Below are 25,324 nucleotides of genomic sequence, written 5' to 3'. Positions count from 1 at the left end.
ATGGAGAATGTCCTGTGAACTAAGTTCCCATTCTTGAGCAGTGCAGTGGTGCACACTCCCTGATGCTTTCCTGACCAGGCTTATGCAGGATTCCCCAGCAGCAGAAACTTTAGATGTCCAAGGTGTTAGTGTGAAATGTTGAGGATTTTCTATATATTTTTCCCCAATGATGGATGAATTATCTTGAATTCCATTTGGTCCAGATTAGCAAGGGAACCATCAATATACAATACTTCCTTTCTTTCTTTACCAAGCCATCTGGAGTTTCCATGCCTCATGGTTTCTGTTTCATTTGCATGGCACTTCAATGCTGTCCCCTGCAAAACCTAGCATCTCTTTATTCTCAGAACTTTCTTCTGTACCTGATCTTTTTTTCCGTAAGGTTTCAACATTTGAGTTTGTCCACTGCCAGGCATATGAACAGGGGAACCAGAAGTGCATTTATGGAAAAAGTAATGTGGAAGATGCATTTTGATAAACAAATGGAACTTAACCAGTGAGAAAGGGAGATATGGTATGTCTCAGATACTAGAGCATTGTGATAGAATCACTTCATGGAATCACTTATTTGTCCAAACTAGATTTTTTAATGGATGGTGTCTGAGTCACTATTATATCTTGTAAATATCCAGCATGTTTCTTGCACATGATAGGTACTCAGTGCACATATAAAGGATATGGATTTTATAAGCCACTTACTCAAGAGTATCAAAATACATTTTTTGTCTTCACATTGCTGGAGTTAATTTCGTTGTTAAGGACCATTTGGCTTCATGGCAGAAATTTAATCATGCACAACTCAGGTTGATACCAGTCCCTTCTGGGTTTTCTCAGTTAATTCAGTTCCCTGTATTCATTGTCCTCTAAGAAGATGGAGACCTGCGGGAACAGCTTATGTGCTGCTACCCTGTTGGGAAATGAACTTTGTGTTTGCCTGACTATAAAAATCCAATCATCTTGATTCTTGAGACTGCCGAATATTCTTACAACAGTACAGTTTTAGTGTCTGCTATGGTCTGCATGCTTGTCACCTCAAAATTCACATGCTGAAGCTTGATCCCTGATATGACAGTATTGGAAAGTACAACCTTTGGAAAGTAGGTCATGAGTATGGAGCCTTTGTGAATGAGGTTAGGCTAGATAGTCTAGAGATTTCCTTTAGGACATGGCTACCAGACATTACCCATGATCCAGCAAATAGTCCTTCATCGGACAGCGAGCCTGTGAGTGCCTTGATCTTGGATTTCTCAGTTTCCAAAATGGTGAGAAATCAATTTTAATTGTTTATAAGCTAGCAAATTTGCAGTATTTTGTCTCAGCAGCCTAAACCAAGGTAGTTATTATATAGTAAATCTGCCCTATTGTCACTAAATCTATTTGTCTAATGTTTTTCCACAAGTACAATTGTGAAAATCTACAAATGTGTTTTTTAGAAAATAGTAAGGGCTCCCAGTAATCATTTGGTTACGTCAGATTACAAATCACAGTCAGAATGCATGGAGACACTAAACTGAGTCACAAAATTATCCTTTTCCCCTGAAGGCCTGTTTATTATCATAGGCGGCTATGTGCTTTCATTTGTCTTATAGCTGTTGACTGTTCTTTTATGTATATGTGCTTTAGCTCTTTCAACTCTGCTCTCACCTTTCAATTGCCTTCTTTCTTTCACTGTCTTTGGCAAGGAATTTGGCTAAAAAGAACTAAATGTAATCATTTATTGAAAATTTTTAGAGTCAAAATTGGGGATAAAAGTTATTGTTTACATCATTTTATTACTGGTTTCATAATTGTGATGGACAGGGCTTTTCTGGTCAGGGACAGAATAAGCAAGGCTTGTGTGCTAACTCTTCATTAGGACAAAATCAGCTCCATATGTTTCTCATTTTCTTTGGACCAGCTGGAGATCCAAGGCAGATTCTTCTCATGTAGGTGGTAGAAAGTTAAGAAGGACATGGAGAAACACATGCGTAGTCTAGATTCAGACCAGGAACACTGCCATTTTGACCCACATTATTTTGAGCAAACCTAGTCATTCAGCCAAGCTCATCATCAGAGGGCCAGGGAAGCATACCATCTGTAGTGAGAAGACCTATGTGTAACACTGTATTTTTAAAAGGATAAGCAAGGCAGGATGATGTGCTCTCAGTACACTGGGAGTCGGAGGTAAAAGAATTTCAACTTGCAGTACCAACCTGGACAGTTTAATGACTTAGAAAGACTTCACTTCAAAATACTGAAGAAAAAAGGGCTGTGGTTGTAATTCAGTGTGATGGCCCTGAGTTCAATCCCAAGTGTTATAAATAAATAAATAAATAAATAAGAGAGGTGAAGAACTCTGAAAATATGAAGCAATTTACTGAGGAGGAATCCATCAGTTTAAGTACATGACAAAGACTTTTAGAAATGCTTTCATTAAAATTCAAACCCAACTTAATCATCTTTGTGCAGTGCACCATAATGATTTTTACCCTATATTGTTAAAGTCCTGACTAACTTTCCTAAACATCAAGTTATAATATTTAATTGACATTTGGCAACATTTGGTGAATGTGTGATAAAAAATTTCCCCTCATCATTAACTTTTTAATGATTATATTTCTTACATAATCTCCACTCCTTGGCTCACAGTTGCTACCTGCTCTGCATTTCTTTTATAGGAATTTATCTTTTTTAAAGGAACTAAAATCTCCTGTGCATTCATTCTTTCTGTTTGATTAGGGAAAATATTGCTGACACTGAGACCCTGGAGTAGCCAATCTGGCTGAGTAGAGATTCTGCTTGATTTTCGTCTTTGACTTGTGGCCTGAACGAGGAAGAATTCTGATGTTATGGTGTATTACCTCTTAATACCAGATGAATCTTTGTTTTGCTCATAAAACCAATAAAACCACAGTCTGAGATCCCAAAGTCTGAAACACCTTTTATTCATTTGTAGTTGATATCAATATTCACACATCTTATTATACCACTGTACAGTCTGGACAAATGGCAAGAATTCCATACATTGAATTGTAGGTAGATTGGTATTTTTCTGTGCTATACTTAAAAAAATTATGTTGAGAGAGCAAATGTTTCTCAATAGTAATATCATCAACTTTCTTTTATCTTCATGAAAGCCTGATAGTCAAGGAAATCAAGGCTAAGTAATGCTTGAAATAGATTATAATTCCTATTTTAAGTGTATCATACCCTTCTTGTAACTTACTCAGAGACATTGTATGTTTGGATCTAGAGCTTATTTTTCTAAGAATCTGAGAGTCTCTAGGTTTTAAAAATTTATCCCTGTATGAATATAATTTATTATCTCATTAATTTTTTCAAGAGTTATTGATCTCCTTTTCCCCCAAAGGTGTGCATTGGGTGGATGTGCAAAAGTGAACAAAGCATACGGAGACTGTGACATACTAGTGGTGAAGGTGACTCAGAAATGAACACATAAGAAATTATAGTGATATATTCCCTGTTCTATCGGTGTAAATCAAATGTTTTGAAGCAAAAACTCTGGAAGAGTTGCAAAAGCCTTCCCTGTTCCTTTTAAGCACCCAAACTGTCTAGAGGAGAAGATAAAATATATTTATTACTGCTGTGATTCAGTGAGGAGAGTCATCTGAAGGCTGGTTTTGCGGAACTTTTTGTGATGAGTTCTGAGGGGCAGTTTCACCCCGTCAGAAAACTGAGTATAAAAGGTAAGGTAATTATTCATTCATCAAGTGTTTACTTAGTGATTATTAAGAGCCAGCATCATTTCCATTCCTGTGATTCCCCTCTGAACATAGTTCTTTGCCTTTGTAGAATTTATATACTTGTGGGAGGGGACAGGATAAGCAGATTAGCAAAGTATGTTGGAGGGTTGTCTTCTATAAGTTGCTCAACTTGTATATACTTTGAGTTTATTTTTCCTTGTTCACATAAAAACTGGAATTACTTTGAATTGTTCTTTAAGTCCATACTTTAAGTTAATGTAACATACAACAGGGATACTGCCTTAGTTATATCCAGGTTGCATTGTTTTGCTTACTTCTTTATGTGTCTTTTCCTCCTAACTGTATGAGGAGCTTCTTGATAGAATCAGGAATGTAATTACTTTCAGGGGAAATAGGGAGCAATTCCTGTTTTTCTTGAGCACTCTGGAGTGCTACAGAACGGAGATGCTATAGAAAGGGAACAGGACATTATTATTATAATGAGTGAGGCTGTAGAGGAACACAAGAGGGATTGCATAGTGTTATGATGAAAAGATAATTAGTGAAACATCTGTAGCCTGGGCAATTCATCTCGAAATGATTACACGAAGGCGGCTGGTAGGCAGCGTGCTGTTATAGAGGATCCTGGAGGACTGCTAAACAGACCGACCATAGCACTTCTGTGGGAGAAGAAGGAAGGCAGGAAGACAACTTGCTACACAAGACAAGTAGTGAAAGGAATCTAAGCAAATGGCACAACAGAAACATCGCTCCTCTCTTGAGTGGGAGTATTAAAAATGCAAAAACCGGGGAGTGCATATTTTGCTTCATTTTTGTTTCTGCACTGAATACATTTGGGATTTTTCCCCAAGCACCTGCTCCGTCCTGCCTTTCCTACTGCCCTCCTACTGGAAAAAGGAAAAAAAAAAGCTGAAACAAAACATGGAATACATTGATTGGAAACAATTTCAACAATCAGGTCAGAATAAATGAAGGCATAGCAGCGTGAGTCATCTTTAACCAAGTAACTGAACAAAAATGGTAATTTGGAAACAGCAGAAAGGATTGAGTTTGTGAGTAGAATAAAGAGAAGATGAAATTCATAGAAGAGGACACAGAACTGCTTTTGACAGAAATGTTTTCTTGGTGAAATGATTTTAGGAGGTAAATCAAAGATAACTCAGACATTTCCAAAGTCTCTGCCTTACCAGGGTGAGGGTGGGATAGAGAAGAGGGCCGGTTTGTTTTTCCTCAAGTATCAAGAACCTTTAATTTCCATGAACCCAAGAAATCTGGCTCTGAATATTTCTGAAAATCATTGAGAGCACTGCTATATTCCACAAATGTATTTTATTTTATTTTTTTAAATTTTTACTTAAAGATAGTAAAATCCAACAAAACAAAACCGAACAAAGACAATCAAAGCATAGCAGCAAACTTGGTACAGAATTTCAAAGCAGGACACTAGGAAAAGAACAATAGCTACCATAGTAGATCTTATCTTCATAATAAGTACTCCATTCCATCAGATATAGCAAAATCAAACCAAAACCAAAACAATAAAATCAATCAAAACAGGATATTGAATAAACCAAAAACAATTAGAACAAAGCAAATCACTGCGAACAATATTGGATTTCAAAGACAAGACAGAAGGAGATTCCTCATGTTTGCTATATTGCATACGGTCATCTTCTCAAGAGATGCTCTGACTGCTGGGCCCAGGCCTGCAAAATCAAGCAAACAATACAAGCATTTAGTTGCTTTGTGCACCTCAGTTGCTATCAACTCAGCCTGTCCTTCAAACCCACCCACCGGTTGCTTATGGGGTGCGGGGTGGGGTGGGGCGGGTGTGTGTGTGTGTGTGTGTGTGTGTGTGTGTGTGTGAGATTGTCAGCCCACGCACTGGTAGGCTCACGGTAGGCATTATATAACTTTCCTTTTCATGCAACCCGCATGGCTTGTGTGGCTTTTATCAGAAGGCTGCCTGGTTGGCGTCTCGTTGGATCCCACCAGTTCCAGCAAGGCCGATTCTCAGGAGGCACTGACTTTTCTCCCACAAATGTATTTTAGATGCAGCTCTTCTGTTCAGGTCCTTCTGCTGGGTTTCTCTGCAAATCACTTCTGCAAACCACTGTGTGTTGCTACAGTGCTCCCCATCTATTGTGTCCTCGAGGCAGCCACTCTGCATGTAGTAATGCTTTAATGAAGAGCTGAGAACATGAGTACAAAAGCATCATTATGTCTGCATCAGTTTTCTTCGTTCCTTCACTGCTTCCTTTCACAGGATGGTTCCCCGCTGGCTGGACTCCATGGTCCTGTGTCTTCTTGTTTTCTGTGTTTTTCCCCTCTAGCACCAAGACTGGCTTTTCTGAGGGAACTACACTCAATTAATACAATAATGAGCAATGTGCAACGAAACCAAACATTTTATCTTAAATGAACTATTTAGTGTCTTTTTATGACTATCTCATATTTGGGATAAATCTGCTAGTTCAAACATATCCTCAAAGTTTAGGCAGACTATTACTGTGCCCTGGTTGACCAGAAAGCTTAAACAATATTGTCAAGCTTTCTAGAACACATTTCAGTATTCACTCTATAGTATGTGGTTGCTCTCACTCTGAGAACTGCAGGTTGAACAATGCTGAGGTCCAAATACTGTTGCCTGAAATTAGAGGAAATGTTTTCATTTTAGTAACAGTGTATCCCAATTGCATTTTAATAGGTGTTTTCCAGGAGGATGTTTGCTTGGTGATATTTAGTAGGACTTAGAAATGGAAGCCTTCATTTCTAGCACTCCACTGCAAGAAGCCCCAAAGTCATGAAGCAAAAAGTCCTCTTTTCTCTCAGAGTCTGGAAGTCAGACTCTGTCACAGATTAACTAAGCTGAGCAGCTCACTGAAAGCTATCTGCTATGTGACCATAACAGCTGTGTGACTATGTCTTTGAATCTCAAGTTTTTTTAAGAGTTCTCCAGTACTCATGCTGTATCAAAATATGGTCAGATAGTGTTTCATTGGTCTTATTCATTTGAAAATTCTGCACAGATAATAACCTCAAATTCTATGCAATAAGGTTCCTGTGTTCTGCCCACTTCAGCAATTGCACAACTTTGCAAAACTTGCAAAAAAAAAAAAAAATTCAAGTAATAAGTATGTAGTTAACCTTTGGCTCTCCAATCAAGTCAAAAGTATTTTGAAGACACCAGCAGACAAAATGTTGTGTGAGATACTGTCATTTTTGAGTAGATAGCCAGAATCATTTTTAGTAATGTAGGATGAATTTCAATTATTTTCTGAAATGTATATTGGGCTGTGACACATTTAATATGTAATATTTACTTAATTAATATTTGCTACAAAGTTAACAGTATCACAAAGAAACTATTGCTTGCTCGGTAGGATAAAATTATGGTTCTTAAAGAGGACAGGTAAACAGAGTAAGTATATGTAAGATGACTTAGTCTTATCTTCTATAATTGGCAAAAATAATGTAAATAGTAATGAGTGGCAGTTACATTTTCTAAATATGAAGCAGTAAAGTATTTGATACAGTAGAGAGTAAGTTAACTTCATATATTCTCTGAACTATGAGTTCAGAAGCGGGTGGGATTATAGTAATCTCTTTTTGGTGGACACACTTCTAACCTCAGCATCTTAGTCTTTTCATGCTTCCTGAGCTTGTTGCTATGGCTAACACTGATAACAATCTAACAAATGACTGGCATTAATTGAATAAATAGGTAATTAGATAAACAAGGCCTGACTACTATAATGTGACAGGTGAAAGTGTGGAGACTAATTTTATTTGAAATTTATATTTAAACCCAGCCCTTGGCCTCTTAGGAATAAGACTAAAAAGAGAGCCACAGTGAATAGTGAAATTCCATCAGTGCTTCTCATTAATCAAGCAGTTTTGTGTGCTTATTCCTGTATTCATGCATTTAAGCATGATCTTATTCATAGGATTGTCAGTGACCTTGTTTTTTACATAATTTTCATCAATGCTAACAGATAAAACTAAACTACCTTATATGTCTCTTTTATACCTATTCTGTTTATTTTCTTTAAGAAGACCAATTCTTCCATAACTTTATAGTTTTCTGAATAAGGAATATTTTCATTCTTTCTTTATGACATAATTCATTTTATAATAAATATTACAAAATAATAAGAATTGCAGTGATATGGTCCAAGATAGACAAATAAAATACAGGGTGCCTAGTTAAATTTAAATTTATTATCAAAAACAGACATTCTTTAGTAAAAATATGAGACTAAAATTTGTTTTTTCTTCCCTCCTGGAATTAAAATTCAGTTGAGCATATTGTAAGTTTATTGCTATATCCAATGGCTTTCACTATAGTTCTTGTCTTACTTAGTCATGCTCAAATCCTAGGAGACTCATTTTATAAACAGCAGCCTTGGAGCAGAGGATAGTGTGGGATTTGCCCAAAGCCACATAGCTCAGTGGCTTTCACAAAGGGTTGAAATTCAGATAGGTTAACCTCAGACACCAAGCTTTTACACACAGTGCTGTGCTCCCAGAAATCCTACAAGGTAGGTAGGTAGGTAGGATTATCCCCATTTTGTACATCAGATATAAGAGATAGTGAAACCAAGTAACTTCTAACTGGCTATATATTAGGTCATAGAGAAAGATCTATTCTTTGAACCTAGGATGCCTATTTCTAGAATCCATCAGTACTTTTTATCTCTATCTTTGAAGCAAAAATCATTTGACTAGAACTTTTCAAGGTCAGGACTGATAAATTTCTCAGTTGCTAATATTTTCTTGGAGGGTAATATAAAACACAGATAATGAAAAATAAATGCCTAGGGAAGGCCTGATGCAATTTGGTGTCAACAAATTATATGTAGTGTCACCAAGATTCCTTTTAGAGTAAGGATTTATTTCACTCTTTCTAATAGCTTTTAAGTGTTGGCATTAGAATATTTCTGTTGCTAGAGGATCTGCACTGTACAGAAGCTGATTCATCTTCTAACATTTTACCTTATGCATATGTCACTTGAGAGGATTTATTAAAGAGCCACAGCCCAGAGACCTTCAACATGATTACAATGAAAGTATTTCCTAAATATCGCCCTTGTCTACTTCACTTGGGACTTAGAGTTAGCAATGACAAATTTCAGCCCTAAAGAACTATGCAAGATCACCCTTGAAACTTACTTATTTTCATTGTAGCTGGCCTGATTCTATGTCGACATAGTGGTTCAGGACAAATCTAAAACATGTACAAATATAGGCTCATGTGTAAATGGAATTCTTTTAAAATAAGCAAATCAGCCTGTTTTAACTTTTTAAAATGTTAAAAATCTGATTTAAACAAAAATAAATCAAATGGATACATTTCCAATGACAGGCTTAGAAACTGTGCTCTCAGTTAAATTTGCCTCATCTCCCTATCATTTGAGACAATTGGCCATTTTGTGTGAAAAATCAAGTAATTATACACTTCAGTGCTTTTTAAAAGAAAAGATGCAGAGAGAAAGTAGAAAAACACAAGTGTGCTCCACCTGTAGATAATAACATACTTGGGTCTGATCACTCAAACTGAAAATGTTACTGTCACTCACCTCATGGGTGACCTTTGAGTCAGGTCACCCATAAGTTTGACAATTACTCCCTTCTAGAGGAAGAAAATGTGTGTTTAATACTTTTGAAGGGTCATCACATAAAACTCAGATTTTCTGTAGGAGATTGGTAATGGTTTCTAGTTACACACAGCATGATTGGATACATTATGTCTCTTTCGCAGTTTGTTTGACATAATAACCACAATACTTTAACTTGTTTTCACGTGTTACAACTAGCGAGATAAATGCGTTTATAAAGATATTTAATTCCAGTAAATGAGATAAGCAGAGTATGTAGCAGTTATTACTTTTGTCACTGCAGAGTAAAAATAACCAACGTCCAAAATTAAAGGAGGAAAGATTTATTTCAGCCCACAGATCGCAGAGGTTCAGTCTACAGTCAGCTGGTTCAAGGCAAGGTGGCGAGGCAGAGGGACATTTCGGAAAGAGTCCATGGCAGGACAGGACAGGCAGAGGGCAGCAGACCAGGGAAGGACTAAGCAGCAGCAGGCCAGCCTTCGTTCTGTCCCTTCATACCCATCCTGGCTGCTATTCTTGTGGGTGATCCCACTCACACCCAGAGTGGGCCTTCCTGTTATCAACCCAGAACAGGGTTAAACCAGTCAGTGGCCTAATTTACTAATCACACACCCTTCATCCCAGCATCATCCACTCCAGATCCAGCCACCTCTGAAAAACCCCACCCATGACCACATGAGGCTTTAGCCAGGAAGCATCAAGACACAAGCTGTAACAGCACTATAACTTCTTATAGTTGCCGGTACAAGAGGCAGCTTCTAATATTACATATCTATGACCACATGAGACCTTATTGAGGAAGACACTAAAGCCGTAACAGCATTCTAATTTCTTATAGTTTCTGGTATAAGAGGCAGCTTGTAATATTACATACGGTATTTTGAAACTAGGACTGAAACTCAGCTCTTTGGTGTCTCCCCTATTATGTAATGTTAGGGGATATGGCTCAGTGGCACAGTGCCTGCCTGGCAAGTGCAAAGTCCTGAGTTTGAGTCCCAGTACCGACTCCCCCACAAATATACCTATTACATAATGTTTTTGCTGTATGATCATGCCAAGTTTGTGGAAGGATTAGTCTATTTTGTGGTTGGAACCTTCAGAAGTTAATACATATAATACTTTTCTGAAAGTTCCTATCACAATACATAAGATTGGTAAGAAGCTAAATGTGTGAAAGGATAATGTAATATATTTCTCACCTTGTTTTTCTGTGCTGTTTGGGTTTTCTCTTTCCTTTCTCAATGGCAAGCACTCTCGTTCTGTCTGTTCTTTGTGCCAGAAGGTTCTGACTTCAGCATGCAGCTAAAGCTGCCTTTCTAAGTGAATGATGTGTTCCAAATGATTCTCCCTCTAGAGAAACTCCAGAATTCTCTCTTCCAAGTTACTGGGTAGAAACCAAAAAGTGAAAAATTCAGTTGTCCATAAATGACTGACTACTAGCACTGTCAAGGTTATATGCATTTGAAAAGATGCTATTTGGAGGTTAAGATACAATCAAGAAAAATTGAACTTTTTGTTTTATATCAACTTGGGTTCACATATAATAGGTATAGGATCTTTACCTTGTTCCAGTTTCCAGATTCCTTAACCCGCAGAGCTGCAAGTAACCTGGTACTTGTTAGGTTTTAAATAAATATTTATTTTCCGTTTTTTTCTAGAGTTGTTTTGAAAACATCAAATCATACTGATTCTTTTTTTTTTTTTTTTCTTTTTTCCAGTACCAGGGATCGAACTCACAACCGCCTGCTTGCAAGGCAGGTGCTTATGCTGCTAAGCTAAATTCCCAGCCCCTCTACTGATTCTTAAGATGGAGAAATAAGCACGATTTGACTAACTTAGGCTGAATGCAAGGGCTGAATGATCTGTTTAAAGTTATGCAGGATTCAACTGGAGAGATTTAAATGTGAGTTTTGTTGGAAGCAAAGACTCTGGCAGGGAAATGTGATGAATGAGCAGGGCGGCTTGACCGAAGTCAGAGGTTCTATAGATACATAACAGAGTATGACTAGAAAAGCAGAATGGGGTCGGATTACGGTTCACTTACATGTTTGGTCAAGAGAATGTGCTTTATGCTTGTAAAGAACATGAACAAGTTCAAAGAAGACAGTATCAGCACAATGTGCTTGTGCACCAGAACAAGAACAGCTGTTGCCACGGCGTTGGAATAGGCACAGGCAGCTTAGATCAGGGTATTGATAATTGCATCAGGAAGGAGGAGATCAAGACCAGACATGCAGCACAGTTGAAAGAGGAAGAGTTTAGTGATTAAATAGCGGAGTGAGGCAAACAGAAAAAATGAAAAGGGAACCCAAGGTGTTGGGCCTAGACACAAATCCAAGATGAACAGCAGGTTCAAGAGGGGCAGTAACTTCATTTTTGAGTATGTGAACAATGTGTTCCAGGGGGGCTTAGTTAGCTTTGTTAGTTCTCTTGTGTATTCCCAAATATTATATTCTTTTTCTCCTTTTAGTCTGTGTTAGCTCATTTCTAAATGTCTTTCAATTTAGAAGTCATATCAAAATCCTTTTTGTACCTACTTCCTAAACAGAGCTATATTTGCTACTTGTGGGGTCCTATAAAATCTTACTCAAGCCCCCACCAGAATATTCATCACCTTGTGACAGGATGACCTGTTTACTTGCCTTTCTCAATCAGTGGGCTGGGAACTCCTCAGTACCAAGTAGTGTAGATAGTACATAGATGGCAGGTAATTAATTACTTTTCAGTGACTGAGGTCAAGTAGAAGGATCCAGCAAACTATTCAATATGTGAGCAGTGAAGGCAATTGTTCTTCCTTTTCTGAATTCACTGTGGATACAAATACAGCCTTTGAATTTAAATATTTATTCTCAATTTATCTAACTGCTTTCTTGCCTATTATTTCAGCAGCTCCTCTGAAAAGGTTCTGTGCTTAATCAAAACTCGTTTTAACAGCTCTCTGGGTGGAAGGCATTTTAATTCTTATCTGTTCCTTTCTATCTCTACAAAGCAATGGTGCAGAAAACAGTAGCCTTTTTTTTTTTTTTTTTTTTTTTGCATTCTCTCTGCCTGTGGAGGTACAAACCAATTTCCTAGCTCCAACATATCCTAGCAAATAATTGTTTGGTTCTGAACTCAAACTCTTAGTGCAGCAATAGTGATAAGACACCGGTAGGACAATAAAAATGAAGCTTTAATGCATCTAATATGAGTGCATCAGGCTGACAGGATTCCTGACAGAGCTGGGGCAGAACTGAGTGCCTGAAGGTCCAACAGCAATCGTAAATGATTTCCATAAATAGTGCTGCAGACTCTTTGCTGTCTTGTGTGCTGTGCAGAAAGAAGGGAAGAGGCTTGGAGAGAAATGGACTTCCTTTTATGTTGCTAACAAAGAGGAGCCCACCGGCAGTGCACACTGTGGTATTTGCTTTGGGTTTTAAAAACATGTAGCACCACCTGGTTGAAAGAATTGAAATTCTATTTGGCAACTGTATGTGACATATAAGGTGAGTTATGCTAGCTCATTAGTGATGTGTCTAAGAAAAAAAGTCTCTCTATCACCAAGCAAAACAATATATTGGCTAATAGGCAATGCCACAAAAAGAATAGTTGGGTTGAGAAGCAGAGGGCTGAGGTAAAAGGAAGCCAGTCTTGGGAAAGAGACCTGAGTTGTAACAGCCATGTGCCACCATGCCTGGTTGTGTGATCTGGTTTTCTTCCTTTACAATACAATGCAGCTCTTTCCATGAGGTCATAAGGATTAAGTCAGAAAATATGCCCAACAGAGAATGTATTTCTGGCAAGACACAATGTATTTATTAATGCTTGTGGAAGACATAGGGTACCTGCTTGAATAAAAAGTGCAGCTATTACAAACAATAAAAAGTTTAAGAAGAGTCTCTTTTTATAGTGCAAATAAGTAATGTGACTAGTACAGCATACACGTGCCCAGTGAAAACGGTGGACAATGGAACTGTTCCTTTTTTCAAGTCTCTGATGAATGGTTCTGTTGATCTTTGTATGTTTACTAATTAGAAGTGTCTGAATTGTTCTATTTAAAAAACTGTAGTTGCTTATATTCACAGGGTACAAAGCCATGTTATGATTTTTTAATATAAAATGAGTAAGTCATTTTGCTGTTATCTCAAATATTTGAATTCTCATGATAAGAATGTTAGAAATTCATTCTGTGGTATTAAAATGCACAACACTAGCTGTATTTACTATGGTGTGCAAAAGATTAAAAATATAGTCCCATCAAATAGATTTTGTACCATTTGATTAACTCATCTGCCTCTGGTAACTGTATTCTTTTCTCTGCTCTCAAGAGTTCAATTATTTTAAATTTCACATATATTTAAGAATATGCAGTAGTTATTGTTTGGTTTATTTTACTTAGGATAGTGTTCTCCATTTTCATCTGTGTCATCATAGAATTGTTCCTTGTGTATGTCTTGCTAGTGTTCCGTTGTTGCATGTACGATGCTTTCTTTATCCTTTCATCCCTTGATGTAAACTTAGGTTGGTTCCATAATTTGGCTATTTCCAATAGTGCTTCAGTAAATACAGATATACAAATATCTCCTGAATGTACCCATTTCAAATATTTCAGGTAAATATTTGGAAGTGGAATGGCTAGATCATATTACAACTCTATATTTGGTGTTTTTTGAGGACCTTCCCTGCAGTGTTCCATGACGGTTATACTAGTTTACATTACACATTTTCCTTTTTCTCCTTCTTGTCAACACTTACTTTTTGATGATGTGAATTATCTTGTGGTTTGCATTTGTATCTCCTTAATGATAGCTGATGATGATCACTTTTAAATGTGTCTGTTAGCTATCTGTATTTCTTCTTTTGAGAAATATCTGTTCAGATTTTTCGCCCTCTTTTTTTGAGTCAGGGTTTCATTCTACTGTTTAGGCTGGCCTCAAACTCAATGTGTCGTCTCGGCCAGCCTTGAACTCATGGTCAAGCTCTTGCCGCAGTCACCCAAGTGCTGAATTGCAGGCATGTGCTACCATGCCAATGTCGTTTTGCCTATTTTATTTATTTTTATTTTTTACATTGTAGTTTAAAGGGAAAAAATTTCTGCATATATTGAGATGATCATGTGATTTTTGTCTTTGGTTCTGTTGTTACTGTGGATTACATTTAAAAAAAAAATTATTTATTTATTTTTTGTCTTTTTCCTTTTTATCGGTACCGGGGATCGAACTCATGACTGCCTGCTTGCAAGGCAGGCGCTTATGCCGCTGAGCTAAATCCCCAGCCCCCAGATTACATTTATTGATTTGCGTGTGTTGAACCATCCCTGCATTCCTAGAAGAATCCCACTTGGTCACAGTGTATTATCTTCTTGTTGATTTGATGAATGCTGTTTGCTAATATTTTACTGAGGATTTTTGTATCTACGTCTATAGAAAGTCCTTCTGGACTTTGTCACGGTTCGTAAAAGCCCACATTTGTAATCTCATGAAAAGTTGCTAGAAGTCTAATAAGTTCATTCTAGTTTACCATGCCGAGTGCAATGCATGGTGACACTAACGACTCTAGGGCAAATCTGTAGTCATGGGAATCCAAAGGGGTCTTAAGTCCAACCAGAATAATGGCTGACTGGAACAAGAGAACGAAGGCCTCCATCCAGGGCCAGCCTGGGTTTTATTAAGTCATGAGGAGGGGAGCAGACTGAGGATGAGTGACTGTGAGAGTGGTGGGAAGTACGTGAATGTTGTGAGCTGGGCCAGCTAGGAGGCCTGAAATCACCTCTGCTACTATAAATATATAGAGGGGGAAGGGAGACAGAAAGAGTAACCTGCATGTCACTGATTGGGGCAGTATCTAGAGTTTCGGGGTTGGTCTTTAGTTTTGATATGTAATTTTCATGTCCCAAGAAGTCACAGCCTCTTTGCTCGAAGCTCATTCTCAGTTGACAGCGTGGCCTCTCTTGGCCTAGCTCACACGTACTACTTGGGAGCTAAGGTGCGTTGCTTTAAACATTATGCATCAGCAGCTCCTCTAGACTGAGGTGACAAAAACAAAACTTAGCACTGCAAAGATCAATATGTGGAGGCAGGGTCAGGTGTACCACAATGGAGACAGCTGCCTTTCTTTAGGGAGAGTGATTCCCGTAGTCCTCCACATATGTCTCTTTTCTGGATGGGCTTTTTTTCTGGTTTTGGTGTCAGGGGCAAACAATTATTTGAAAAAAATGTTCAACATCATTGGTCATCTGAGAAATGAAAATTAAAACAACACTGAGGTTTCATCTCCCTGCAGAAAGAATGGCCAGGATCAAGAAATCAATCAATAAGAAATGCTGGAGGGACTGGAGAAAAAAGGAACCCTTCTGCAGTGTCGGGAGTGCAGACTGGGACAAGCACTGCGGGAATCAGTGTGGAGATTCCTCAGAAAACTAAGACTGGAGGTCCCACTCAGCCCAGCTATGCTCGTCTTGGTACCTTCCCAGAGGAGTTAAAAACACCATTCCACAGAGATACGTGTGCACCCGTGTTTATAGCAGCACAATTTGTAATGCTGAATCTTGGAAACAAGCTAAATGCCTATCAACCATGGAATTAATAAAAAAGATGTATAAATACAAAAGTGGAGTACTGCTCAGCCAAAAGAGGTGTAAAGTTGAGACCTCCTTTCTTTGTTTTTAGTACTGGAGATTGAACTCACCACCTGGCACTTGCCATGCAGGTGCTGTGGCACTGAGCTAAACCTCGACCGGAAACTGGAGACTTTTCTAGGTGATGGATGCAACTGGAGACCATACTCACAAGTGAAATAAATCAGACTCACATGTGTGGACATCGTATTGCCTCCCCACTGTGAGAAGTTGAAAATAAATACGGTTTAAAATATACAACAGATATCGTGAAATGAGAAGAAATTGATTAAAAGGAAAAAGGAACCAGGACAGGGAAAAGGGAAAGGCAGGGAGGGAACATGGAGTAAAAACGCAAGTTAGTGGTGCTGTTCGTGTCTCTAAGTTCATAGAAAAGGAAGGTTTGTTCTAACATTGATTGGAAAAGTTTCCATGCCCATTTCTTGTACTGCGATAACTACTTTAGAGATAACCATATGCAGGGTATTAACTGTCGTTATTTTCCTGTTATCTGGTTATGAAGTTTTGTTTAACCCTTTTTCCCATAAGACACTAGATTGTGGGGTAACTTTTTCTGTAGCAATAAATAGATGTTACAACTCCCTTTTAAAAGTTTCATAACAAGGTACTAGAGAGTAACAACAGTTATTACATTGTGTATTGTTATTTTCAAAGTAGTTACTCAGAGTACAAGATATAGGTATGAAAAAATTGTCTAAACAATATTAGCACAAACTTTTCTCTTTAATGAACCAAGAGAAATTACTAGTATAACCATCTTACCTATCTTGTGTGTGTATATATATATATTTTTTTTCCTTTTCTCTTCCTTCTACCCTCTTTTCCCCCATCCCAATTCTCTTTCCTTTGAACAGTTTTTCCCCATTTGAGAATATCTGTTGTACATTTTAGATCCTATTTACTCTTCACACTAGGGAGACAATACAGTGTTTACCCATGAGAGACTGACTTGTTTTACTTATGAGTATAACCTCAAGTTGCATCCATTTACCCATAATAATCTCAATTAATCCTTGTTTATGGCCGAGTAGTACTCCATTGTATAAACATACCACATCTTTTTTATCTATTCCATGGTTGTTGGTCTTTGCCCATTTAAAAATTAAACCATTTATTTTATTTATGGAAAGAAAAGTTGTTTGAGGTTCTCATATACTTTGGGTATGAATCCCTTATCAAGTGTATAGCTTTGAAACAGTTCCTGCCAAGCTGTAGATGTTTCTTCACTCTGTTCTTTCTTGTATGAAGCTCTTTATCTCCATGTAACCCCAATCTATTATTTGTGCTAGTATTTTTGGAGTCAAATTTAAAATACTGTCTAGACCAGTACTGTATAGTTTCCTCCTCTCTTTTCTTTTGGTAGTTTATATGCTCAGGTTTTATGTTTAAAGATTTTAGCCATTTTGAGTTGATTTTGTATATTGTATAAGAGTTTAGTTTCATACTTTTGCATGTAGCTGTCCAGATTTCTGATCACCATTTAAAGAAAACATAGTTATTTTCCTTTTGTGTGGTTTTGGCATCTTGTTCATTGTCTTGAGAAATGAAAATATATTCATTTTTGTGGTTTTTATTCATTCCATTAGTTAATATGTCTATTTTCATGTCAGTGCCATGTAGTTTTAATTACCATTGCTTTGTAGTATGGTTTGAAATCAGAGCATGTGACATGTCTAGCTTCATTTTTCATTGATTTTATGTGTGTTTTCACATAAATTTTAAGATTTTATTCTATAGCTATGCAAAGTGGCACTGGGAGTCTGAGAGACATTATGCTGAATTGGTAGGTTGCTTTTGGTAACTTTGACATTTTAATAATATTAATTCTTCTAATCTATGGTAATTGGATTTCTTTTCTTTTTTTAACCTTTTTCAATTTTTTCATTAATGCTTTAGAGGTTTGGTGTATGAGTCTTTTACCTCATTGCTTGCATTTATTCCTGAGTATTTCATTTTATTTTTATAGCCACTATAGATTGGATTGTTCTCTTCAGTTCTTTGTGATTTCATTGCTATTGTACCAGGGCACTACTGTCACTTTATAGTACTGACAATTTGCATGTCAATTGTATAGTCTGTAACTTATTAAATTTACTGATCTAGTCTAACTTTTTCTCCCCTTGGATTCTTTAGGATTTTCTATGTGTAAGATCACGTTAGCAAGTAGTAATAGTTTCACTTTTTCCTCCTATTTTATTCTTTTTGAGACACACATAATTTCTTTTGCTGCATTATATGACCTTTTCTATATTGTTTCTATTTTATTTTCTCAAAATATTTTAATTTACCCTTTAATTTATTTAGTGATGTATTGGCTATTCAGGAATATATATTTTTCTCATTTCTATGTGTTTTTGAATTTTCTGAAATTATTCCTGAAATTAATTTCTAATTCCATGCCATTGTGGGATAAATAAGTATTTTACACAATTTTAATTTTCTTCAGTTTGCTAAGACCTGTCTTGTGGCCCAACCTATGATCTCGCTTGAAGAATAGCTCTTGTGTACTTGTGAAGAATGTGGATTCTGTTGCTAGTTGGATTTTTAAAAATATTATGTTAGGTACATGTGGCCTAAAGCATTATTGAAATAGAATGTTTGCATATTAATTCTCTGTCTAGATGATATGTCAAATATAGAAAGTTACCTATTAAAGTCCTGTACTACTATTTATTGCATTCTATTTTTTTTCTTCTGATCCTTTAACATTTCCTTTATATATTTAGGGGCTTCACTCCTGGGTGCATATGTAACTGTTATATAAATACTTACATAATGATCATTTTGTCATTATAGAATATTCTTTTAGAAAAACTGTTTTGACTTAATGTTTATTTTGTTTAAGTATTGCTATTTGCTTTTGGTTTCTATTGCATAGGATGTCTTTTTGCAATTCTCTCCTTTCAGTTTATACATATCTTTTATTCTTGCAGGCAGCATGATTAAATCTGTTTTTTTTAACAAAACATTTATTCACTTTGTATATTCTGATTGAAGAATTTAATCCATTTGCATGCAAAGAATTATTGGTAGGTAAAGACTTATTGCTACTGTTTTGGTTTTTAGTTGCTTTGTAGACACAAATGTTTACAAGATTGTATTACTGTTTCTGATTTAATCAGTTTCTGGAGGGCTAAGCCTTCCTCTCTCTTTCCCCATCTTGCTTTTCTGAATTGTGGTCTAGTAGTTTTCTGCAGTAGTGTGTTTTGAGAGTTTTTATGTTTGTTTTGTGCATATCTTGAGGTGGCTTCTGTCTGGTTGCCATCAGGCTTGCACTGACTATCTTGCACATGTGAAAGTCTATTTGAAGGTGGTAACAGTGTATTTTTGTGTACATCTCTACACTTCTACTCCATATGTATTCTCCTCAATGTATCTTTTCATTTATCTCTGCTTTGTAGGAGGTGAAACCACTTTAACACGTGCAGCCCAGATTCTGTAGGTAAGTGTGTGAATGACTTTGTGAGTGTGATTGTGTGTGTGTGTTTGAGTGTGGACCCATGTTATACATGATACAGCTTCACATGCTAAGATTCTACTGGAGGGAAAAGAGATATGATGGATTTAAATATACGGATGGTTTGTTAATTTAAGAATGTTAGAAAACCAGAATTTTTGTATCCAATTTCTCTAGAATTTAGGATGGGTTTAAATAAAAAAAGAACAAGATGGAAGCTGAGAATTGGAAGGAATACACATGCATTTGCTAGGTGGCTTTGAAGATAGCTATGATTTTGAGCTCAGTGTTAGATTATAAGTTAAATTCATTTTATTAATTTGATTGAACTTACCAGTCTGTTTAATGAGTGAATAAAAAAATTAGCCGATTAGTAGTGTCTGCAGGTCCAGACTTGGTATTAAAGGGTGAGAAGACCAGAATGTCTTAACCTGAGAACCAGGTATCCACCAGGATCCCCGTCTCCCCTTTAGAAATGGATCAGCCATGCCTAGGAAGGAGATCCAGGCAGCCTGTGCCATGAGAGTGTGCTGCAAAGCCTCAGGATCCGGAACTGTCAAAGTTCTCCAAACTCAACTTTACACTCTTCCAGCATACCAGGACCGCAGGGTGCATGCGGGACTTGTCAGCCTGAAAAGCCTGCTGAGGTGAAAGGAAAGAGAAGCTTGTGGAAATACATGATGAAGGCTTCATGGCAGTTAGAAGACCACAGTATGTAAGAGGACAAACAAATCTTGGTTTAAATGCGGCTTATACTCTTCAGTAGCTAACAATTTATTCACTGTATTTAAGTCTCAATTTTATTGTTTATAAAGTGGAAAACATTAACATTTACTTTGCGGGGTTCTTGGAAAGATAAAATAAGTAAAATGATGTGAATGATGTGAATGGCACCCGATAGAGGTTAAATTGGCAGCTATTACTATTATGTTTTGCTAACCGAAAGGAATTTTAAATCCTGGATTAAGATGTTGGCACCGTGTGTTCAATTCTCCCTTGGATTTGAAGTAACATTCCCCAGAGAAGCCCCTCTGAACTGACAGGGTTAAACTTTCATGGCGCTTCCCCTGAAAGGAGGCTTTGCTAAGGCAGGGTGAGCGCTCTTCTGAAGCAGCCTTCTATTCTCTGAGATGAAAGAAGCATTGAATTCAGATAACGCAGTTGGACGTTTCTGGTTTTTGATTGTTGATAAATATTTCATTTTGCATTTTAAATTCATACGGGCCACAAAATCATTGAAGATGAAAAAGAATTCAATACTAGGCCATCCCTTTGCAGGGCTGTTTCTTGGAACACACTTGTTCTCGTTTTATTCGACTGAGGTTGAAGCACCTTGGCAGCTGGCCACGGACAGCTCCTGCGAAGCTGTGGGCAGCAGGCTCTGTGGATGAGTTCCTTTACCCCCTTCTGGGGACTCTAGCTTACCCCCCTTCCAGGGTGAACTAAAAAGCAGTCATTACTTACCTAGCTCAGACTTGGCGTTTTATCTCAAAAATGTCGTCTTTTGAAGCACCTGTGCTACCTGTCTGCATGTCTTGCATTCTAATGAAGAGATATGTAGTGCTTTTGTTATAATTTGCATTTTATGGCCAAGAACTGCAACATCTTGAAGCTAATCATGGGGCAGGGTTTTAAAAGCACACAACAATGACATTTGATTAGGAAGAAATCTTAGAACAACTGAAAATAGCTAAAAGCACAAATGTTTACAAGATTGTATTACTGTTTCTGATTTAATCAGTTTCTGGAGGGCTAAGCCTTCCTCTCTCTTAATTTCAATTATATTATTAACAGTAGGTCATCTTCACAGTAATTGGTACACTCGCTTTATCTAATAGACTATGTTTCATCTAATTGACTTCAAATTTATCATAAAAATGTCAAAGCCAAATTTTCCTATAATAACCTATTATCTCTGCAGTTCTGACTCAGTGCACCTGTAAGAAATGGCATAATAATCTTCTTTGGGAAAGGGAATGGCGGCGAGTTAATTTCCCTGCCTTTGGTGAGAACAACAGCTATTTCTTTCAAAAAGAAACTTTTAATATGTTTTTTAAAATTTTGTCACATTTCTCACCAAATTTGAGTACATTCTATTTTAATAGAATATTTTAATGAATATTCTTGTGAAAAGACAGAATTAAGGAAGGAGTAGGGTCAAACTGAATAAAGAGCAGATGGTTTTGGCAAATCACCTTATCTCTGTGGTTCTCATATATCAAATGAGGCAGTCTAGAAGCATTCCTTTATGAACCCCATTTTTAAATACACCCTCTTCATGGTCCTTACATATGTGGGTACCAACTGTTCACTTTTTCTAAGCTGCCATATTTCATTATCGCAATTAGCTCCTAAAATATACTTGAAAAGGAAATGTAAAATAATAAAAAGAAGTAATGCCACTATCAACAAAATGGAACTTTGATAATGAATAAATACATACCAAATTAATGATAGTTTATATGTGGATTACCAGTGATAATCATACCAAGAGCTATATTTTCTTGAGTCTGTTGTCACCATTTATGCAGTTTGCAATTTGTATTATAAATGCATGCAAAAACACTGAAGACATTTAGGATTTGAAGGCAGATTTATTTATATTGACAGCACAAATCAGGATCATTCTCTGAATATCAGGTCATATCAGATCACTCTGGTGATCTAGGGCTTATATGGGATAAGCAAGCAGGAAGTACAGAGGCAGAATTGCTTGTCAGTTGGGGATTGCTTTATAAAATCCCCACATAACTGACCAGTTATTTTTTTTTTAAAGGAAAAAAAAAAAACAGTAAAATGGTACAAGTAATACAGAATTAAAAAAAAAATAAACAGTAAGAAATCCCTAGTTAATAGATTACATTTGTCATCTTAGAAATAGTTGTTCAAATTACAAAATTAAAGCATACAAAGTGGACATTCAAACAATGAGACTGCAAACAGTTGTATTCAATGATCCAACAAAAACTTAGTAATATGGTCATCTATCCTACATACCTAAACACACTTGCAGTTATATCCTTTAGAGCACTTTCTTTCCTCTCTAGACCAGCCATTTCTAAGAAACAGCCAGATCTGGAACAGCAACTGTTACCTGGGCAGCTAAGAAACTGAAGTATACTGACGGGGGGCCATTTTTGTTATAGTGCCATCAACAAAATGCATACCACACTTTGGGAAATGTTGGGTTGGGTGTTTTTTTTTTTTTTTTTTTTTTGGTGATTTTTTTTCTGTAAAAATCCAGGAAAAAATGATTGAAGAAAAGACTTTTTTGATGTTCTTTTTTGCTTCTCACATCCTTCTGAATCTTTCCTGTGGAGACAGGATATATATATATTTTTTTTTTCCTTTTTATTGGTACCAGGGATTGAACTCACAACTGCCTGCTTGCAAGGCAGGCACTTATGCCGCTGAGCTAAACCTCCAGCCCTGAGACAGGATATTTTTATATAAAGAAAAATGCGACCTACCATGTAATGGTGTCCACAGAAGTTGAAGACAATATGGAATGCAAGAGTGAAATTTAAAAACATTTTTTTGGTACGGAGCATTAAACTCACAAGTTTGCACTTGCCACATAGGCACTGTGCCTCTGAGCTGTATCCCCAGCAAGACTGAGATTAATGGACGAATTACACTATTGTTTTTCTCTAAGGAAATTAAATTCAAGAATTCAATGTGATGCTGACAAAAATTCAAAGTATCTCCAGATGTGGTGGCTCACACCTGTAATCCTGGCACGTGGAGGCTGATGCAGGAGGATTGCTATGAGTTTGAGCCCAGCCTACATAGTAAGTTCAAGGCTAACCTAGTAAACTACATGGTTAGATCCTGTCTCAGCAAAAAGAAATTAAACTATCACTGAGGCTATGATTTTAAAATTAACAATGCATTTGTTTGTCTCCTGGTTGTGTCATAAGTCATGTAGCTATGCTCGCACATGTGGAAAGGATTTTTGTGTGTAGTTTAAAAAGATTTAGATGAAGACTGAACTGAGAGGAATAGACAGAGACAGTGGTGAAGGAAATGCCAAATTTGTTAATGGAGGTAGAAACTCAAAATTTCTGGGTGATTTTTGTAAACTCACTTGTGATTTCTTCCTTTTGTCAATTTATTGTAAGCAGAATCACAGTATAGAAGGTACTCTGAGTAGGTCTCTGGCTTGTGATGATTACTCTAATACTGTTTAGAAAACACAAAGGAAAACAATTCCAATAAAACTTGGTGCTCTTCTTCCCTGGAAATATAGAAACTTGTGATGAAGAAAAGCAAGTATTCATTCAGGGACTGGAAGAAGAATTTTCTGTTTCCTTCTATCTGCCTTCAGTTGCAACCTGATTGTCTTCTCTTCTTTCAAACCCTGGGTTCAGAATTTTTTGGATATGTGCCATTTTATGAAAAGGAAATAGTTTTTTAACCTTTATGATCAGTTTGACTTCCAAACAATCCTTAGAGGAAACAGTGCTAAAGATTACAGTATTTCTAGAACTGGACGCATGCGGGAAGGCGATTCTGCTGGCCGTTCAGACTGGACCTCCTTGTTGTATCCCAGAACGTAGCCAAAAGGGCACAGACTGTAGGTGCAGATTTGATGTGAATCCTTCATAAGGCTGGTTTCAGGAAAAAAATTAGTGTGAGTAGGTTTGTGAAAACCAAAGCACTGTGTAGATGCTGAGTGTTGTATTAACTTGGAGTTAAGGTAGAAGGAAATAACCTCTTGGATCTCTTACCCAGTCACTACTGAGAATCTTACTGGCACTTATTAGAAAAGATTCTCACAACTGAAAAACAAGGAGACCAAAGCAACTTTTGGCTTGCTTGCTTTGGAACTGAAAGTACCCTCTAGAAATAATATATCCAGGAAAGCATCTAACAGACAAACTAAATATAGAAACTTTAACACATTTTTTATTGTCAAAGGTGGAGGAATACTGTTATATAATTATAAATTTAAAATGAAGGACCAGTAGAAGGGCACATGTTACCAAGAAATGTATGTGGCTATCCATGCGCCATGATTTCCATGACACTGGGAAAATTATTTGGTTGGAAAAATATAGCTCTTGCATATTTCTTGGATATGGCAGGCCTCAATCAGGGGCAAAGCATTTTCAGTCTACAGTGAAAGCCCAGTGCATTAATTTCCTCTTTCCTGCACTCACAGAAAAATGTTACTTTTTGCTCTTTGTATTAACATTTGTGTCTTTAGTAACCTTTGACTTTTCTAGATTTTTAACTCTTCAAGATTAGGAAATGATACTGTTTTTATCCTTTGTCTCTAATGTAGAAAATGCTTGTTATAGATGTTCAACAAATGTTCCTTAAAGGGATAAATAAAGGTATAATTACAATGCTATTATTAACCAAGGTAGGAGGGACTGTTAAGCGGTATAATATGAGTTTAGATTATGACAGCCATGATTGACAGTAAAGTCTGAACTAAGATAAAGGCTTTTCAGTGACTGCAAATTTTCAGGTGGAAAACCACAAGACAAAGAGCTTCCATAGGAAGAAAGGGTGTGTTACAGACAGATTAAAGAAAAAAGAACAGACACAGAAAAGAGAAGAAACAGAAGAGGAAAATTTGTCTATATGTAACTTTATCTATTGAAATTCCTGGCCAGAATTTCTACTGGGTATTTTTGAAATACCCAGTAGAATTTACTGAATAATAATAAAAGTCATAAATTTACTGGTTGCTTAGGACCAGCTTGAGGTGGTACAGAGCAGGCAATAATTAATATTAATAAATTGGCACAAAAATAAATTGAGAGTCTGTCCTGGACCTAATGACTTGTGTTGAGGTCTGCAGCTGGTTTACAGATTAGCCTTTAAGTCAGTGGCCAGAGCTAAGACTAGAGAGGTCCGTGAAGTTCTGCTGCCCCAGAGTAAGACAAGGCAGCTGAGCACTTGGATCCATTCCTAGCTC

The 25,324-nt window shown here is 36.9% G+C and overlaps 1 long non-coding RNA gene across 3 annotated transcripts in view; it reads left to right on the top strand.

Moving 5' to 3' along the window:
* LOC134471173 (uncharacterized) overlaps window positions 1-25,324 on the top strand; it is a 159,830-nt gene that overhangs the window by 51,327 nt on the left and 83,179 nt on the right. The window contains exons 2-3 of one of the 3 annotated variants that reach the window (XR_010040483.1): window positions 19,340-19,380; window positions 19,988-20,110. The exons of 1 other annotated variant lie outside the window; for it this stretch is intronic. This is a non-coding gene — a long non-coding RNA (uncharacterized LOC134471173). Of the gene's footprint in view, window positions 1-19,339; window positions 19,381-19,868; window positions 20,111-25,324 lie in introns of all 3 variants that reach the window. One more of the 3 variants, XR_010040482.1, reaches the window with a different exon arrangement.

Source organism: Cavia porcellus, unplaced genomic scaffold (assembly GCF_034190915.1).
Source record: "Cavia porcellus strain 051 isolate PalLab524CR breed Dunkin Hartley unplaced genomic scaffold, mCavPor4.1 scaffold_17, whole genome shotgun sequence".
Lineage (NCBI taxonomy): Eukaryota > Metazoa > Chordata > Mammalia > Rodentia > Caviidae > Cavia > Cavia porcellus.
This window is presented reverse-complemented; position numbering and strand designations above follow the sequence as displayed.